The sequence below is a fragment of the Equus caballus genome, chromosome 19 (genome assembly GCF_041296265.1).
Source record: "Equus caballus isolate H_3958 breed thoroughbred chromosome 19, TB-T2T, whole genome shotgun sequence".
Classification (NCBI taxonomy): domain Eukaryota; kingdom Metazoa; phylum Chordata; class Mammalia; order Perissodactyla; family Equidae; genus Equus; species Equus caballus.
In genome coordinates this window covers 3791589-3796979 of record NC_091702.1, presented here as the reverse complement: position 1 = coordinate 3796979, position 5391 = coordinate 3791589, and positions in this window count along the sequence as shown.

The following is a 5391-nucleotide window of genomic DNA, read 5'->3' as shown; positions in this document are numbered from 1 at the left end:
TTTCTGGCACAGAACTCCTAAAACTCTCGTAATTTCTGATATAAGAGCCATGGGTCATCTTTTGTTATAACAATTACTTTTGTCCCCAGTTCCTAAAATAATTTCAGAGTAATAAAGGTTAAATGGGTGTCCTTTGTTATTCATAATGAACCCTTTTCAACTACACCTGAATTTATGTAAATAAGGTGACTTTTGGAAAGCCCCTAAGGGTGGGGGCGGGTAGCCAGGGGAACCAATTGTGTGATTAGACTGTTGGAACTTTTGGCCCCATCGCCCTCCCTATACCTCTGAGGTGGGGAGAGAGACTGAAGATTGAGTTCAATATGGGGTTCTGAGAGTTTCTGGGGTTGTGAACACTGGGAGACTGGGGGAGAGTGGCATTCCCAGAGAGAGCTTGGGAGCTCCACATCCCTCTCCCACATATCTTGCTGAATGCATCTCTTCCACCTGGCTGTTAAGTAAAATGTTTTCCTGAGTTTTGTGAGCTGCTCTATCAAAATAGTTTAATCAAATGCAAAGGAGGGGGGTCATGGGAACCTCTGGTCTGTGGCCGGTTGATCAGAAGCACAGGTGACAACCTGGACTTGTAATTGTTATCTAAAATGGAAGGCAAAGAGTAATATTGTGGTATCTGATGTCATCTCTAGGTAGATAGAGTCACAAATATCTAAAAATGCTGTTAAATATTTAGAGTTTGAACTGTCAGAAGCCCAGAGAACCCTGCTCCCAGACAGGAGAGAAGCAATCACTCAAGTTGCGACTCCTACTACCCATCGACAATTGCAGGAATTATTTTTTAGGAATGACAGGCTTCTGTCAAATTTGGATACTCAACTTCAGATTAATTTTAAAACCTCTATTTGAGGCGGTAAAGGGAGGAGACCTCCAGCCTTTGAATGTGGATAAGAGAGTGCCAGAACGTGTTAAATCCTCTCGTCCTCCTCTTTCCTCCCTTCCCCTCTGGTAACCAATCCAATCTCTGTTGCTGTGTGTTTGTTGTCCTTTTTATCTTCTACTTATGAGTGAGATAATACGGTATTTGAGTTTCTCCCTCTGAATTATTTCACTTAGCATAATTCCCTCAAGTTCCATCCATGTTCTCACAAATTGCCAGATTTCATCATTTTTTTATGGCTGAGTAGTATTCCATTGTGTGTATATACCACATCTTCTTTATCCATTCATCCCTTGATGGGCACCTAGGTTGCTTCCAAGTCTTGGCTATCGTGAATAGTGCTGCAATGAACTTACGGGTGCATTTAGCTTTATGCATTTGCGTTTTCTTGTTCTTTGGATGAATACCCAGCAATGGAATAGTTGGATCATATGGTAGTTCTATTTTTAATTTTTTGAGGAATCTCCATACTGTTTTCCATAGTGGCTGCACGTTTGCACTCTCAGCAGCCGTATATGAGTGTTCCCTTCTCTCCACATCCTCTCCAACACTTATTGTGTTCTGCCTTGTTAATTATAGCTCTTCTGACAGAAGTGAGGTGATATCTCATCGTAGTTTTGATTTGCATTTCCCTGATAGTTAATGACGGTGAACATCTTTTCATGTGCCTGTTGGCCATCTGCATATCTTCTTTGGAGAAAAGTCTGTTCAGATCTTTTGCCCATTTTTAAAATTGGGTTGTTAGGTTTGTTTTCAGATGTATGAATTCTTATATTTTGAATATAATACTTTTGATATTAACCCCTTATCTGATATACGGCTTGCAAATATCTTCTCCCAGTTGTTAGGTTTTATTTTCATTTGGTGATGCTTTCCTTGGCTGTGCAAAAGCATTTTAGTTTGATGCAGTCCCATTTGTTTATTTTTACTATTGTTTTCCTTGCCTGGTCATGCATCATACTTGAAAATATGCTACTAAGACCAACATTTAAGAGCATACTATGTTTTCGTCCAAAAGTTTAATGGTTCCAGGTCTTCCATTCAACTCAGTCCATTTTGAGTTGATTTTTGCATATGGTTTAAGATAATGGTTTACTTTCTTTTGTATGTGGCAGTCCAGTTTTCCCAACATCATTTATTGAAGAGACTTTCATTTCTCCATTGTAGTTCTTGGCTCCCTTGTCAAAAATTTGTTGTCCATAGATATATGGTTTATTTCTGGTCTCCTGATTCTGTTCCATTGAACTCTGTGTGTGTGCCGGTTTTTGTGCCACTACCATGCTGTTTGAGTGACCATAGCTTTGTAGCATACTTTGCAATCAGGGAGTGTGATACTTCCAGTTTTGTTCTTTTTTCTCAGGATTCCTTTGGCTATTCAGGATCTTTTTTTGTTCCATGTAAATTGTAGGATTCTTTGCTCAATTTCTATGAAAAGTGTTGTTGGAACTTTGATAAATATTGTATTGAATCTGTAGATTGCTTTAGGAAGTATAGACATTTTAACTATGTTAATTCTTCCAATCCAAGAGGATGGAATATGCTTCCATTGCTTTGGGTCTTCCTCAATTTCTTTCAACAATGTTTTGTAGTTTTCAGTGTACAGATCGTTCACCTCTCTAGTTAAGTTTATTCCTAGGTATTTTATTGTTTTTTTTTTTTTGCCATTGTAAATGTCATTGTATTCTTAATATCTCTTTCTGCTACTTTGTTGTTAGTGTATAGAAATGCAACTGGTTTTTCTTTGTTGATTTTGTATCCTGCAAATTGACCATATTCATTTATTATTATTATTATTATTTTTTTTTATTAATGTTATGATAGATTACAACCTTGTGAGATTTCAGTTGTACATTTTTGTTAGTCATGTTGTGGGTACACCACTTCCCCCTCCGTACCCTCCCCCCACCCCCCTTTTTCCCTGGTAACCACCAATCAGATCTCCTTCTCAATATACTAATTTCCACCTATGAGTGGAGTCATGTAGAGTTCGTCTTTCTCTGACTGACTTATTTCGCTTAACATAATACCCTCGAGGTCCATCCACATTGTTGTGAATGGGCCAATTTCGTCTTTTTTTATGGCTGAGTAGTATTCCATTGTGTATATATACCACATCTTCTTTATCCAATCATTAGTTTCTGGGCATGTAGGCTGGTTCCACGTCTTGGCTATTGTAAATAATGCTGCAATGAACATAGGGGTGCAACGGACTCTTGAGATATCTGATATCAGGTTCTTAGGATAGATACCCAGTAATGGGATGGCTGGGTCATAGGGTATTTCTATTTTTAACTTTTTGAGAAATCTCCATACTGTTTTCCATAGTGGCTGTACCAGTTTGCATTCCCACCAACAGTGTATGAGGGTTCCTCTTTCTCCACAACCTCTCCAACATTTGTCGTTCTTGGTTTTGGATGTTTTTGCCAATCTAACGGGTGTAAGGTGATATCTTAGTGTAGTTTTGATTTGCATTTCCCTGATGATTAGCGATGATGAACATCTTTTCATGTGTCTATTGGCCATATTCATATCTTCTTTTGAGAAATGTCTGTTCATGTCCTCTGCCCATTTTTTGATCGGGTTGTTTGTTTTTTTGTTGTTAAGCAGTGTGAGTTCTTTGTATATTATGGAGATTAACCCTTTGTCGGATAAGTGGCTTGTAAATATTTTTTCCCAATTAGTGAGCTGTTTTTTTGTTTCAATCCTGTTTTCCCTTGCCTTGAAGAAGCTCTTTAGTCTGATGAAGTCCCATTTGTTTATTCTTTCTATTGTTTCCCTCAACTGAGGAGTTGCAGCGTCCGAAAAGATTCTTTTGAAACTGATGTCAAAGAGTGTACTGCCTATATTCTCTTCCAAAAGACTTATTGTCTCAGGCCTAATCTTTAGGTCTTTGATCCATTTTGAGTTTATTTTGGTGTGTGGTGAAAAAGAATGGTCAATTTTCAATCTTTTGCATGTGGCTGTCCAGTTTTCCCAGCACCATTTGTTGAAGAGACTTTCTTTTCTCCATTGTAGGCCCTCTGCTCCTTTGTCGAAGATTAGCTGTCCATAGATGTGTGGTTTTATCTCTGGGCTTTCAATTCTGTTCCATTGATCTGTGGACCTGTTTTTGTACCAGTACCATGCTGTTTTGATCACTGTAGCTTTGTAGTATGCTTTGAAATCGGGGATTGTGATTCCGCCGGCTTTGTTTTTCTTGCTCAGGATTGCTTTAGCAATTCGCGGTCTTTTGTTGCCCCATATGAATTTTAGGATTGTTTGTTCAATTTCTGTGAAAAATGTTCTTGGGATTCTGATTGGGATAGCATTGAATCTGTATATTGCTTTAGGTAGTATGGACATTTTAACTATGTTTATTCTTCCAATCCATGTGCAAGGGATGTCTTTCCATCTCTTTATGTCATCGCCTATTTCTTTCAAGAAAGTCTTGTAGTTTTCATTGTATAGATCCTTCACTTCCTTGGTTAAGTTTATCCCAAGGTATTTTATTCTTTTCGTTGCGATTGTGAATGGGATAGAGTTCTTGAGTTCTTTTTCTGTTAGTTTATTGTTAGTGTATAGAAATGCTACTGATTTATGCACGTTAATTTTATACCCTGCTACTTTGCTGTAGTTGTTGATTATTTCTAATAGTTTTTCTGTGGATTCTTTGGGGTTTTCTATGTATAAGATCATGTCGTCTGCAAACAACGAGAGTTTTACTTCTTCGTTACCTATTTGGATTCCTTTTATTTCTTTTTCCTGCCGAATTGCTCTGGCCAGCACCTCCAGAACTATGTTGAATAGGAGTGGTGAAAGTGGGCACCCTTGTCTTGTTCCTGTCCTCAGAGGGATGGCTTTCAGCTTTTGTCCATTGAGTATGATGTTGGCTGTGGGTCTATCATATATGGCCTTTATTATGTTGAGGTACTTTCCTTCTATACCCATTTTACTGAGGGTTTTTATCATAAATGGGTGTTGGATCTTGTCGAATGCTTTCTCTGCATCTATTGAGATGATCATGTGGTTTTTGGTTTTCATTTTGTTAATGTAGTGTATCACGTTGATTGACTTGCGGATGTTGAACCATCCCTGTGTCCCTGGTATAAATCCCACTTGATCATGGTGTATAATCTTTTTGATGTATTGCTGTAATCGGTTTGCCAAAATTTTGTTGAGGATTTTTGCATCTATGTTCATCAGTGATATCGGCCTGTAGTTCTCCTTCTTTGTGTTGTCCTTGTCAGGTTTGGGGATCAGCGTGATGTTGGCTTCATAGAATGTGTTAGGGAGTTCTCCATCTTTCTCAATTTTCTGGAACAGTTTGAGGAGAATAGGTATTAAGTCTTCTTTGAATGTTTGGTAGAATTCTCCAGAGAAGCCGTCTGGTCCTGGACTCTTGTTTTTGGGGAGGTTTTTGATTACCGTTTCTATTTCCTTACTTGTGATTGGTCTATTCAGATTCTCCATTTCTTCCTGATTCAGTTTGGGGAGATTGTAGGAGTCTAGGAATTTGT